Source organism: Dasypus novemcinctus, chromosome X, assembly GCF_030445035.2.
Source record: "Dasypus novemcinctus isolate mDasNov1 chromosome X, mDasNov1.1.hap2, whole genome shotgun sequence".
NCBI classification, from domain to species: domain Eukaryota; kingdom Metazoa; phylum Chordata; class Mammalia; order Cingulata; family Dasypodidae; genus Dasypus; species Dasypus novemcinctus.
The window spans coordinates 4,481,171-4,496,384 of record NC_080704.1 but is presented as its reverse complement, the minus strand read 5'-3'; positions in this window follow the sequence as shown (position 1 = coordinate 4,496,384).

Sequence of the window (15,214 nt, the reverse complement as noted above, 5' to 3'; positions counted from 1 at the left end):
AAAGTCCATTGAGGAAGTAGCTGACTCTTCTGGAAATTAAAGGGACCCCATTCTCCTCCACAACGTTCATACGAATACATGTTTTTGTAATAGCATTTTTTTTTTTTCAGTGCTCCTAAATTTTATGGCTCCAAATATTCTAGCTTCTCTCCAAATCCATACAGAAAACTGACAGACTTACCGCCTCTGAATACTTTTGTTGACTGCTGATCATTTCTTCACATGTATATACAGCATCATGTACATTTTTATAAAACATAATTCTACTTTTTAAACTTGATTTCAAATTAAAAATACAAATGACAGACAAAAGGCTGCTTAACAAATCACGGAAGCATTGCTTTAAAAAAAAATTCTGTCTAGGCACATTTATCTTATTCAATCTTGATAACAAACTCAGTTGTTTCTCCAGTGTTCCAAAAGATAAATAAATGAGCACAGAGTGTTTAAATAAGATGGCCAAGGTCTCTTGTTAATGAAGAAAATGAAAAAAAAATTGCTTAATAATATTCACATCTCATAAAACTAAATCCCATATTTTTTTTTACTTTTAGCATGAATAAAAATACCTTCTTAGCCTTTTCTACAAAAATGTTACAATACCACTGTTAACTATAGTCTATAAGTTACATTAGATATATTTACCCATATGTCACCATATTGTTAACACCTTATAATAGAGGAACAATTTGTATTTGTATTATTAGCCACAATCGTCATCCACCACTGAAATCACTATATTACACAGTCCCTAGGTTATCCTCTCCATGTACTTCAATTAACATTAACCTCCCAAGATGATCACTTTCAGCTTCAATACATTTATAAATCAGCACTGTTATTCTCATTATAATGTATTACCATCAACTCTATCCATTTCCAAGTATTTTCATATTTATTAAACATTCTACATACATTCTGCATCAGCCCCTTCTTCTCAACCCACATTTCCATTCTTTTTTTCTTTATTAGCGAGACAGTTCATAAACGGAGCTCCATGTATCTCTCTGAAGTTACATAGCACTATTTCATCCTATGAAACATATGACCTAAAAAAATAATTCCTGCCTCCGTAGATTCTCTGACCTAATCCTCTTATCCTGTCCTTAAATATTCCCAACTGTCTTCCCTCTCTGTTTACTTTATGGCAACTATCCTTAAATGTCCAGTTCATTTACCACTTCATGCATGGAGTATTGTTCAATTATTTCCATGGGAAATGAGCTCTCCATGGGATTGTACAAAGCACTTCTACTTTGGACTGATAAATTTAGGATGTAATTAAATATCAGTTAATCTAATGATAATAGTCCTGTAGTGATTTTTAAAACAAGTCTTCATTAGGGCCATCAAACTGCCTTTCTGGGAGGGTCTTTGATGGGAGATGGAGATTGTATTGGACGTGAGGATTCTGTACAACATGGAAAGTGCTATCTTGCAGACCCCAAGTGGGAAGTGATATCACCAAGTGGACGAAGAGGTGAAACGTCCTTCTTCTAAAAACACGGATTTGTCCAATGGTGGAGACACAAGACAGGGTTAGATTCACAGGGAATTGGAGAATAAAAATCAATGCTGTACAGAGCACTTGGGAAAAGTTTGCACACACACACACGAGGGTGGATTAAATTATGTACCCTGATTTAGACATGACCTTCATTGTACTCTGTGTTCCTTAGGCATGAACCATTGTAAAGAGGGTCCCCTTAAGACATGAGTCTCAGTTCAGGTGCGGCTCACCTGAATGAGGGTGGGTCTTACTCTGGACTTCTGGAGCACTTTATAAGCTGAAGAACGTCAGACATAGCCAAAGAAAGCCCCAGAGAAGAGCCGGAAGCTGGAAGTCAGTGGAAGGTGGAAGAGAAAGGAGAGGACATCACCATGTGACGGGAAGCAGGGACAAAGTCAAGGAACCCCAAGGATGGTGGGCAGCAGGGCTCACTGCTGCAGGAAGACAAAGCATCACCTTGATGGCACCATGATTTAGCACGTCTAGCTTCAAAACAGTGAGTCAACACAGCCCGTTGTTGAAATCAACCCATCGTGTGGCATTTACAATGGCAGCTCAAGAAAACTGACAGACATTTAATTCTTTTATTCTACAAATGTATTTAACGGTAAATACATGCTCTGTGACACCAAACTAGGAATTGAGCAAAACTGGTAAGAGGAACAGGAAGCAATAATTGGCTATTGTGTGGGACTGGAAATGGTTCCGCCAAGTATGAAACTCTTTCTTCACCCCTGTACCAACAGGCAATCGACACCTTTCTTGGCAGAGCAAGGTTACGCTTTGAAGGGCTTCTATAAAATAGTGTACGGTAAATTGCATGTATGTCTCCTTTCTTCTCTTTCTTCCTCTCCTCCTCCTCCTTCTTCTTCTCCTCCTCCCCCTTCCTCCTTTTTCTTCTTCTTCTCTTCTTCCTCCTTCTCCTCCTCCTTCTTCTTTTTCTTCTCCTTTTATTCTTACAATTCTTATTTTATTATTTTATTCTTTTATTCTTCTCCTTTTATTCTTTTATTCAAACAATCCCTCTCTCCCCATCCCCCCATCTCCCTGGCAACCTCAAATCTGCTTTCTAGCTCAGCAAATTAGCTCTTTCTAGTCCTCGTTCATAAGTGATATGATACCATTTTTCTCCTTATGTGCTTGAGGAAGTGTTGGGTTTGCACTAAATAAATATCTCCCATATCCACTTTTGCTTTTCCCCAACTTTAAAATATTAGTTTTGGCAACAAACAGAATGTGTTTTCGACTTCATAGACAAGTAAGTGAATGTCAAAGGTGATCAGTAAGGACAAGAAAAACAAAGCATCCAAATTGAAATAAGAATAGTCCCCTTACTCACATTTGCTTTGGTATTCCAATAATTCTCAGTCATGAAAAAATTGAAATGAAACACATCCCTTGATGTCTCCACTTCCACCTAAACAGTCAAGTTGCGTGCACAGGGTCTACGGAATAGGTAAAATAGCCACACGTTAATATCTATTTTTAATATACGAGAGTATAATTTACATTTAGTAATATGAGTTTGAGCATACAAAGTGAATTTACTTAGAAGGCAGAAGTGAAATTTAAGTAGGAGGATTGCCTCATGTATAATTAAAAGCAGCTGTTTGTGGAGATCCTAAAAGAAAGTTTAATTCAGAAATATGGAACCTTAAACGGGGGTCAAAGGACTAGCATCTTTTAAGAAGGAATACTTGGTTACTGCTTTGGATTGGATAAGGCTCTTATAAACAATAAAAAGACCATATTACATATACTGAGTTGTCTTAATAAAATGGTATCCCAGGAAAGAATGAAAATCAAGTTAATTTATCCTATTTTGCAAATACAGTAAGGAAAACATATATTAGCTCTATTCATAGCATGCGCAAATATTGTCCATGGTTTAGAATTAAAAATGATGAAGAGTATCAATGAAGAGTTTAAATTTTGAAGTGAGGAGCTCTCCTTTATCACCCCAATGTTCATTTTTATAAGCTTTGCAAGTTAGGGAACAAGGCTTATTAAAAAAGAAATAATATCCTGTGATCATAGGTAGCTCTTCATAGGAGTCTTTAAAAACTTTATGCATAGAACCATTTAAACATTTTAACTAATTAAGCAAAATTCACTTTCCAAAATCCATTCCCCTTTTTATTTAGCTCTGAATATACCAAAGGTTCAAGCATAACCTGGCTATTTTAGGTCTTCAATCAGTATTTATGACACTAAATTGACTGAGTCTAATGATTAACTATCACCTGGAATAATAGAGTGGTCCCTAGATTCTCTACCATGTAAAGTCTCATATATTATCACCTTCTTATTCCAAGAGATGATGGTTTCTAGAGACAGGAATATTCCATAGATTAACTATGCAAATGCAACTTGGAATTCGTATAAATCTTAATTATTATCATATGCAAAGGCAAAAGAGCAAACTCCAAGTCTCAGAGGGAGATTAGGCATTCACTTTTATTACATAACTCAAGGTTTAGGAGCAGAAGAGACCATTATTAGCATAGAGATTTATTTTCACATTGGTGATAGTCCATTTCACTGTGTTTTCCTCCTATAAGCAAAAAACAGTGCCTCTTCCTTCCAAATAATTTCTCTCCAGTTGTAGGTCCATGATTAGCACTAGGAAGTAAAGGCACCGGGTAAAGAATGCAATGTCTATCTCTTTTTTAACCAAACCTGCCTTAGCTGTGTGGTATGTCTTCTCTATAGCATGTAGACATGACCATCTTATCTGTGCTTGACTATTTTTATTTGTATACTTTCTTAAGTCAGAACCTGGGGAGAGAAAAGTTAGTTATGATAGCATATTTCAGGTTGCTGGGGCAAAGATTGGGTGCATGTGCAACGAGAAAAATGTCTCAGAAATTGTGGGTTAAATTTGCCTTGGGATGGATTTCAACACTGCTTTAAATTTAATATGTTGCATTTCATCCTCAGGGAAGATTGCATTTCAGGGTAGTCTTGCATAATTCAGCTATTGGAAGATAGGGGCATGTCTCCACCAAGCCAGAAGAAACAGTGCTGGCATAGACCCACATGCTATATTTGAGCCATGAGCAGGTGCAGTTAGAGCCTAATGGAAAAGTGGAGAAGCTGTTGAAGTCTACCCAGACAAACAGAAAACTTATGTCCTTATAACAACCTGCAAGCAAGAGCATACAGCAGCTTTATGCATCATTGTCAAAACGTGCAAGCAAGCAAGAAGTCCATCAATAGGTTTTTGGATAAACAAAGTCATACAGTGGAATTTTATTCAGTAATAAGAAACTAGCTCTTAGGCCACAAAGGACGTGGAGGAGCCATAAAACCATATTGCTAAGGGCAAGAGGTCAGTCATAGAGGGCTACCCGCTGTATGATTCCAACTATGTGGCATTGTGGAAAAGACAAATCTATAGAGAGCACAAAGATCAGTGGTTGCCAGGGATCAGAAAAGAGAGAATCCATTCCGTATGATGCCATAATGGTGAATACGTGATAGTGCACATTTGTCAAAAGCCATAAAACGGTACAACACAAAGAGTGAACTCTAACTACGGACATAACTGAGTAATAAATTATAAAAATTGGTTCATCAGTTGTAATAAATATGCCCCACTAATGGAAATAAAGGGGAATGTGTGTGAAGGGTAGAAACAGGGGGCATATGGGGAATTCTCTGTACTTTCTGCACAATTTTCTGTAAACCAAAACTATTCTAAAAATAAAGTCTATTAATTTAAAAAATGAAAGGTAAAGCCATAAAAATAGAAGAAACCAACCATGCAAGTCCTTGTATAATATTTGAGCTTAATTCTAAATGAATTACGAAATGAAAAATCATGGGCACATTTTAAACAGGCACGTGATGCAGTGAGAGCTTTGCTTTATAAACCTCTCCTTGGCTGCTGTGGAGATAATGGATCAGGTTGTTTTGTTTGGGGAGACCAGATGACCAGTAGACAAGGAAAAGCTTATCAGTAGCGATGGAGATGCAAAAGGTGGAGGAAGCAGATTGCATTTAGGAAGTAGACTTGATAGTACATGCTGGTGGATTAGGAATTCCAGGCTGAGGAAAAGAGCTCTCACTTATGAGCTTTTCGTTATGGGGTAGTCTACCGAGCAGGTTATTTGCAAAGATGGTGTAGATTGGGGGAGAGGCAATTTTGCAGGAGGAAAACCAGGCATTTTTCTTGGAACATGTTAAATATGAGATGGATATAGGTGTTGTAACTGAGTCTAGCATTTCATAGATATTGTGACCACAAATATATGTGTAGATTATACATCGACATAAACACAAACACATACACAGATAGACATGCATATATGCATGCATATATATTTCAGTATATATGAATGTTCTTGAATCATATTAGTAAGCAGAGGCAGATTATCACAGTGTACCTTACAGGGCCTCCTGTTTACTACCAGCTCTTCTCAGAATCTTTTCTATGAAATTCTTAAGAAGAATTCACTTCTTATGATGAAGTCACTGCAGCATTTTGAGTGATAAAGAATAATTGAGTGCATCTAAAACCCATCCAGAGATAAATGAATAGATACATGTTATGTAGCTCTTAAATAGCAGAATTCTATGCACCCTTTAAAAAGTAAAACAGATCTTTCAGCAATAATGTTGAATCAGGCTACAAAATATCTTTTTAAATGCAAACAAATCATGCACCATAAGCGTGGAATGATTCCATTCATGTTAAAATATAAATGGGTATATGTAAATAAACAGAATAACTAGAATGATGCATAGCTGATTTTTACTTGATTAAATGTGGGATTGGATCAGGAATGGGGATAAGGGATGAGGGACTTTTCTACTTTACAATATTTTATATATGTGATTATTTTTATGAGTATATATTTATAAATTTATGGTATAATATGTTAACATGAAACAGCCAAAAATTACTACCTAAAAGTAAATATAATTACCATGTATATGAGGTTATGAAATAAATTAGAATACATTCTGGCAAAAGATCATTACAGTGGCAACAAAACTATAGCATAATGAAAACTATGATGTCACTTTAGGATCAGTCTGAGTTACTAAAATGAACAGAAATTCTCAGGGCATAGATGGTCTTTTCTGGGAGAATTAGTAAAGTTTAGTGGAAAAATATGGCAAGTATTAAAGGAAGAAGGTTATAGTGATACATTGGAGTTACATTTTCTTTGAAAGAGACTTAAAAACTTGATGTCCTTAGACTCATTAATTCCACTTCCAGAAATTATTCCTAAGAAACTGGCCAAAGAGGCAAATTATATTTATTATTTGAGAGTGCTTAGAGCATTTGGAATGTTGAGATAGTAAGGAAATAATCTACATGCCCAATCCTAAAGAAATCAATTAAAATTATCTTCTCGGCATTTTGAATGGCGTTGGAAATACTCATATGAGATTTTTTTTTGTTAAAGATTTATTTATTTATTTATTTATTTCTCTCCCTCCCCCACCCCGGTTGTCTGTTCTCTGTGTCTATTTGCTGTGTCTTCTTTGTCCGCTTCTATTGTCAGCGGCACGGGAATCTGTGTTTCTTTTCATTGCGTCATCTTGTGTGTCAGCTCTCCGTGTGGGCGGCGCCATTCCTGGGCAGGCTGCACTTTCTTTCACGCTGGGCGGCTCTTCTAATGGGGTGCACTCCTTGCGCGTGGGGCTCCCCTGCGCGGGAGACATCCCTGCTTGGCAGGGCACTCCTTGCGCGCACCAGCACTGAGCATGGGCCAGCTCCACACGGGTCAAGGAGGCCTGGGGTTTGAACCGCGGACCTCCCGTGTGGTAGGCGGACGCCCTAACCGCTGGGCCAAGTCCGCTTCCCTCATATAAGATTTTAAGTTGAAGAGTTTAGGACAAGCATTTCTCTATAAAGATATACGTAGATGTAGCAGGAATGGGGAGACAGGATAGAAAGGGAGAGAGAGAACGAAAGAGAGAGATCATCAAGGACATACGTATTGAAATAAGACTGGAGGGAATTATATCAACATTCTCTTCCAGAAGGAACTGGGCAAACATTCTTCTCCCCATCTCTTTTCCTGAAGGCATGTCTATTAGGACAACAGGGTGATAAACGCAGTATGAGGCTCTTAGGGGAGAGTTTGGCTGGCTCTTTTGTGTGTGTGCAAAATCCCAGGTACCTACTGAACATGGCTTTCATTCAAGAAGGGACAAACATGGGACTCCTACAAGGAGTTTTGTTCTCTCTGCTTTAGCCTCTTTCTTTCCTTGGTAACTTGAGAATCGAGAGTGAGACATGCTACTTAAGAGTGGTGTTGTTGAAGATCTTGAAACATGACTGCTTCACGGTCTCTATGGATTGAGGACTGGTGGGTTGGAAGGACAAAGGGTCAAAGGCTCTCTCTGATGGATGTTGTCCCTTTAGGGTTTTTCTTTCCCCAAAGAGACCGGTTTGGCTCAGGTCTGTCCCCAAGGAAAGGGCTTGCCATCTCTTTGTTGCTTTGGCTCACTTTGTCTCTTGAGAAGAAATGCCTGTGGAGATGTCACCCACTCCCTGGAGGTGCTGGGGTCACCAGTAGAACCACAACTCCCACAGACTCTGGTGGAAAGACGTTTCACTCACCCAGAGAAGAGTCAGCAAGGTCCGCTTCTCTCATGGCCAGGGAGTCTCAAGCGGAGGCCGAGGCAGGGAGATGTTCAGGTGCTGCATCCCTCTCCTCCAGGTGCAGACAGACCACCTGCTGTCAGCTGGAGGTCCTAAACATACCCACCAGAGCCAGCCCGTCCTTGCGAATGTTTCCATGTGCTCAGGACAATGAGAAGGAATGCACCACATCCCCTTATCTGCTAGGGGATTATGTTTTATCCCACCAGGTGCGCACACCTGTCCTGAGCATGGGAGGTATCTGTGCATCCCAGGGAGAGGCGGCAGGTGTGCTAGGACAGTCCCCTACCATATGCCTATTTATCTCCTTTACCACTGAGCTAGAAATGGGTCCCTGGGATTAGCTCCCCTTCCCCAGCAAGGGGCCCCAGTGAGATAAGAAAGCTTGTGCTCTGTCTATCTCTAGGCACTGGGAGAATTCATCTCCATCATCGCTTAGAGTTGCTTGTGCCCTTCCAAGGTCTCACGCCCACAGGTGCTTGCTGCCGTGATAACTGCTACTGCTGTGAGTCAGAGCAATTATGACTTATTCATGAAACTACAAGGGTATTTAAGATGCATAATAGAGACACTAAGAAAAGGCTATAGATAATTGTGAAATAGTAGTACCGAAACATTTGACTAGGCTTTGCAGAAAAGGTACATAGTAGGTCCTAAGTCTGATCATACACAAAAGTAAATCCAAGATTACTTATACACCAATGGATATTTATTTTAACATGTAAGACAATCGAAGGAAACTTTAGGTGCATTTTTTTTTCAGAAAACATTTGATTTTGCAGAACATTGTCTAACAAAAGCCATTTACATGTCAGGTTGGAAAACAAACTTTAAAAGTTAAACTTCTTTATGGGAAAAAGGGCATCATGAACAAAGTTATAAAATGAACAGATTAGGAGAGTATATTTGCGAAAAAATAAGAGTTGTCTCCTAATTATGCCTAATTACAAGTAATTAACTAAATTATAATATATACCTTGCAACAGTATGGATATCTAGCTATCTATCCATTTATTCATCCAAACATACATAAATACATTTAAATACCCATCTCCCTATCTATCCATCTATTTATATCTATCTATCCATCTTTATCATCAATCAATTGTCTGTGTATCTATTTATCTACCCATCTATCTATATCTATCATATATCAATCATCTATCCATATATTATCTATCTATCCATCTATTATCTATGTATCTATCCATCTATGTATCTATCCATCTATTTATCTATGTATCTATTTCTCTATCCATCTATCCGTCTGTCTGTCTATCTATCTATCTATCTATCTATCTATCTATCTATCTATCTATCTATCTGACTATACTAACGGCTGCTATTTTCTTTGTAATTTTACCTTGAGGCCTGGGTCGAGAGTCCGTTCCTCCGAAGAGGATTTTCTATTCCTCTACCAAGTCCTTAAGTTCACTAACAATCCACAAGCCACCTGATTTAAAATCTTGACTTGGAGTTTTTCAAACCAGACAGCAAATGCTATAAATACAGACCACGAGCACACATGACCACTGGCTCATCTTTTCAGCCCCTCAAGGGAGACGTTTCCAGCATCTCCTGTCCCCACTACAACTCCAACGTGAAAAAAGACACATTTCCCTGCTGACTCCTTCTGCATGGAAAATTTATTTCTCATTTACCCTTAAATTGAGAGTAAAATCTAACTTCAGGAGAACGGATTCCTGTTAGACTCTGATACAAATCAGTCGGGGCCTCTTTGTCAGATGTCCACGGAAGAGCCCATTATGTCACACCGGGGTTTCAGAGAGAGGAAAATGTTATTGCTGAACACAAAGGCAAGGAGAGCAGAAGGTGTCCTTCTGTCTCCCCGAATTGGAGAAACTTGCCGTGTTTCATAGCAGTCAAGCAAAGCAGGTGGGCTTAGGATAATGAAGGATGACGCGGTTAGAGATAGCCTAATGACTGAACACACACTGATGGATCACATGGCCAGTTCACTTGAAGTTTGAGGTGTAGGCTACTGCATCGGTCAGGTGGGCCACCTCTGATTAGAACTGCTGTGGTTGCGCAAGATAACTTACCAAATGGGATTGCCAGTTTTGGGTTGACTCATATTAAACCAGGATAAGGGGACACAAGGACAAAGCCCAGTCAGGAGTTGCCTCTGCACTGTCCACCTACCAAGCAAAGAAGATGCCGTCTTAAAACATAGCATCAGCATTAAAGAAACCAAGGCATCTGGTTATAGCTCACTCATTTACAACCATTTCAGATACCTCCTTCTAGCTACTTCAAAAGCTAATGGACATCAAAGCAATAATTCACCAGAGCTAATAGTTATCGGTATTTTCTTTTGGCTACGTTGAAATCCATTAGAAAGTTAGCAATTGCCTAAAATACAATTCAGTGGCCAAAAATACATTTGTTAATTTTTCTGGTGACAGTTTGTCAACTTGGACAGCCTCTAGGCCATCGGTTCCTTCTTTTTTTACTTTATGGTTATTTGGAGAGCTTTGCTTGGTGACATGGAATTGTCTTTTGCTAATTAAAATTCAAGGCATTATATTTTTCCATTTGCATCCCCATGCAAGTGCACACACACACGTTGTGGATAAAGAATCTTTGAAAAAGGTTATGAGAAGCTTAGATTAAAGATTCACCAGGCTGGCAAGCATCACCAGGAATAGTCCTTGGAAAGGGTTGACTTCTCTTTCAAGCATTTTGTTGCTGACAAGGATGTGAATGGAACCACTTAGAAAGCATAGCACTTCAAAGCATCATTAATAATATTAGTGTTAAAACTTAAAATCGAACCTTTTAAGACGTTTTAGTTTGCAGTGTGCTTTTAAGCATTTTCCTCATTGCCAGATCTGTACTTGAGCTGCATTGTTCGGAGAAATTAGAAAAGATGAAGAGTGGAACTTGTAACTTTCTTCAGGGCAATTTAATTATAAAAGAGATAAATCCTCAAAGGGTATGTCAAGAGGAGATAGTGTTACACAATGGTGGAATAAAGCAGAGCGGATCTTAAAAGGATACCATTTTGAACTGTTTTTTTATTTTTTTATTCAGGTGTAGCGTTCCCTTTGTACAAGAAGAAGAGGTTTTGACATAGGTACATGTAGCTTCTAAAAACGGAGTTTTCCTATCAACCAACAAAGGGGGAAAACATGATCCCATTAAAAAGAAAGGAAATGAGTGACTATCTACAGAAAGTCTTAATTTATCTTTCTTGGCCTTTAAAGATAATACATTGTTTTTGAAAGAATGGTGTGGAGAAACAAAACCAAGTCTCAGAAATGAGTTGAATTATTCATTTTTTAATGAAATCTGTCATATTGTTGGTTTGTAGGACTTCCAAATACTTGGCTGCAATGCATCAGAATAATTACACTTAAAAATGTTTGGACAGAGAAACTACAGAATGAAGCAACATGATGAGAAGCATTTAATACTATTGTTTATGTAGTAGGAACTCAATGCCATGTCTTCCGTGAGGTCTTTTCTTTTTACAATTTTAATTTTTCATGGGTTCTTTGCTCTGGAAAAACACACTACAAAATAAAACACTGTGGCTAAAATTGCAGTATTGGAAATTATTGTGCACTTTATTTTGTTAATCACTTTTTTTTAAATAAACTATATCCAAATGTTTGCATCTTCAATCCTAATGAACAGATTAAAATCAGACAAGTCTGATTCTGAGTGCTCTCTTAAAGGAAAAGAGCTGCCATGATATTCTGGACCCGTCGTCTGTAAATGTACCAGAGTCTTGCTACAGAAGCTTTTATTCCTAATTTACAAGGACATTATTAGGGATATTGTCGTTCAGAATTTGGGAGAGGCTGTGCTTTGGAAAACATCTCCCTAACAAATATCCTTTTACAGTACTTTTATGTTCAATTATAATGTTTTTTAAAAAAGGACCTTCTTTCATCCCTAGAATATCAAAAAGAAAATTTAATGCAGTCCCAGAGAGAGTTTTCTGGAATCAGTTCTTTCAACCAGCAAAGGTGGTGCTTCTCCATCAAACAACTTCTTGTGCTCCATCTCAACTATGCCTCCCTCCCCTAAGGAAGGCTTGTAGCCGCGTGTGGCTGCTGGCCCAAAATATATCCCTCCGAGGCTCCCTGGAAATTGACTGGGAATGTATGACATTGTGATAGTGAGTGGAAGCAGTGTGCCTTCTTTGTAGACATGGGGGATAGAGAGAGATGGCTCCGCTTTCTATGGTACTTCCCACCCCATCTTGGATGAAACCAGCCACAGCGAGACCTTGGAAACAACAGGGCTGAAGCTGGTATAGATACCATTAGTCAGAGTTCAATAGCCAACCACCCACCTGGAATGCAGGAGAAAAATAAGTTGCTTTCGTGAACCTATTCCCACCTCAACAGCTAAGTTTTTGTTTAAGTAAAGTGGCGAAGAACTAGAAAGTTAGGTTGGAAAGTTATTTATTTGAAATTAAGTTACCAAAGATCACATTTCTACCACCAACTGGTTATTTTTCAAGCATACAGATATTTGTGCTTAGCTTTTTATTTTAAATAAAAATCACATGTTTTCCTATGCACTCATTTTCTTTTTTCAGTGGTTTTGGATTCCTTCAAGAAGAGAACTTTTTAATCCTCAACCTGAACCAGATTTTAAAATGGTTACTTTTATTCTGCTTTTTAAAGAGGTGTTTCTGAGCTCAACAGTGAGCCAGCTCAAAATTGGCACACGTTTTCTTCAGCCTCGGCTCTTTAATTGCTGAATACAATACGTTGTACAAATTAAAACTACAAGTTTTTGCTTCCCAAATGCTGTATGCTATGACATGAATCACTTGGTACTTTTAATTTATTGCATGCAAAATTTTTTTAAAAAATTCTACGTCCAAATATACTGTAGTATTCATCACACCCTAAAAATATATTTGCTGGGAAGCAGATTTGGCTGAACGGATAGAGCATCTCCCTACCACACGGGAGGTCCAGGGTTCAAACCCAGGACCTCCTGACCCGTGTGATGAGCTGGCTCACGCACAGTGCTGATGCGTGCAAGGAGTGCCCTGCCACGCAGGGGTGTCCCCCGTGTAGGGGAGCCCCACGCGCAAGGAGTGCGCCCCGTAAGGAGAGCCGCCCAGTGTGAAAAAAAGCACAGCCCACCCAGTAGTGGCGCTGCACACACGGAGAGCTGACGCAGCAAGATGACCCAACAAAAAGAGGCACAGACAAGTGTCCGGGTGCCACTGACAAGAATACAAGTGGACACAGAAGAACACCCAGTGAATGGGCACAGAGAGCAGACAACTGGGGGGAAAGGGGGGAGAAATAAATAAAAGATAAATCTTTAAAAAAATGTGTTTGCTGGTGGGTGTTATTTGCTTTCAAATAATGTTACAGCCAAGTTTTTACACCATTCCTTTTGTTTCCTCTGCAAGTACTGAAGCAAGTATAGGCTCTTTCTAATCCCTTCCTTTAATTGAAGTGCAGGCGTTTACGCTTTTATAACATAATATTGGCTTCTCCATTTATAATGACTTTGTATTTTGCTTTCCTTTGTTGCTTTGTTTCCCTTGTGGGCTTTCATTGAATCTCACTTATCTAAGAATTTTGTATGTAAGTTTAGGCAATTATTAGACACTTCATGCAGGTAGCACACGTTGTCTCTAAAAATATTATATATAAAGCATATTCCTCATACATTGACTTACGATTTTGGTCCATGTCTCATGGAATGCCAAACGTTGCCCTTATGAAATTTACAGTAGAATGAGGAAGAAAATGTTGTCATGGGAAGATGGCGAGTATGGAGGGTAAAAAGTTACGTCGTGGAAGCAGAGAGGATTCAGTGATCGCGTATTGAAGGCTAGGACTCAGGAATCGCTGAGAAGGAAGTTTTATTATGACCAGCCAGGCCCTGTGGACTCCTGTCCTAAGAGCCCAGCCCCCGTGCCAGTCTCGTAGGTTGCTTTTATACAGAAAATATGGGGTGTGGAGTTAGGAAGGTCGGGCACAAAGGGTTAGGTTTCAGTTCTGGTTTTCGGAGCTTTGTGATTTCCAGGAATTAGGCGTGTTGGAGTGGTTGGCGTGGTTACAAGAGGCAGGGCTGCAGCTTTTACTGTTTGCATGCACACATGGCTTATGCTGGAATTTTAAGTTTAGCGAGCTTACACACATAACCCAGCTTATTCATGAAGAAACACATAGTCCATATCAGTTAACTGTACATGCTAATGGGGCTTTAAAGCAAAACATAAAAAAGAGAGCGCTGTCTGCGTGACAGTGTATGTGTTCTCATTTTTCAGAAGGTTTATAAAGATGACTTTTATGTTGGATAAATATGCAACGAGTGGGACGTGATAATTATTCCTGTTTATCAGCAAAATGCTGCACTCCCTTTAAATCCAACAAACAGGATAAAAACCGTTTCAAAAGTGTCTGTGTATTTTAGCAGAACTCTCCCACAAGCTTTCTTCTCTTGAATTGAAGGCACAGAAAATATAGAAGGCGCCTTCATTTATCATCAGATAAATAATGCCCAACTGCTTTCTGTGAGATGGATAATAAACCATAAGGTGAAAGAGTTATTCTCATTAAAACACATAACAAACAAGCGTTTCTCTTTGATCAGTTGAAATACATGATTTATGAACAGTTCTCTTGGGCTTTTATTTCTCATGCATTTTTATTTGCATTCAAGAAATATCTTTTTGTGGAAAGTTTGATGATGCATTGTTTGGGATTCTATGAGATACACACACATATACATATACATATATATATTTTTTGAGGTACTGGGGGCCTGGGATTGAACCTGGGACCTTGTATATAGGAAGCCAGCACTCAACAACTGAGCCATATTGACTCCCCTGGGTTGTTTTTTTTGTTTGTTTGTTTTGCTTGTTGTTTGTTTTTTTGGCGGCACCAGGGAACCAAACCTGGGACCTCCCATGTGGGAAGCAGGCACTCAACCACTTGAACCACATCCACTCTGCGCTATGATATATTTTTTATAAAACCCAAGTCAGAAAATTGCAAAATTATGATATATCACAAAATACTTCACATTGGCTAGAATGCAATTGGCTTCATTATTACACGTCTACATGCTAT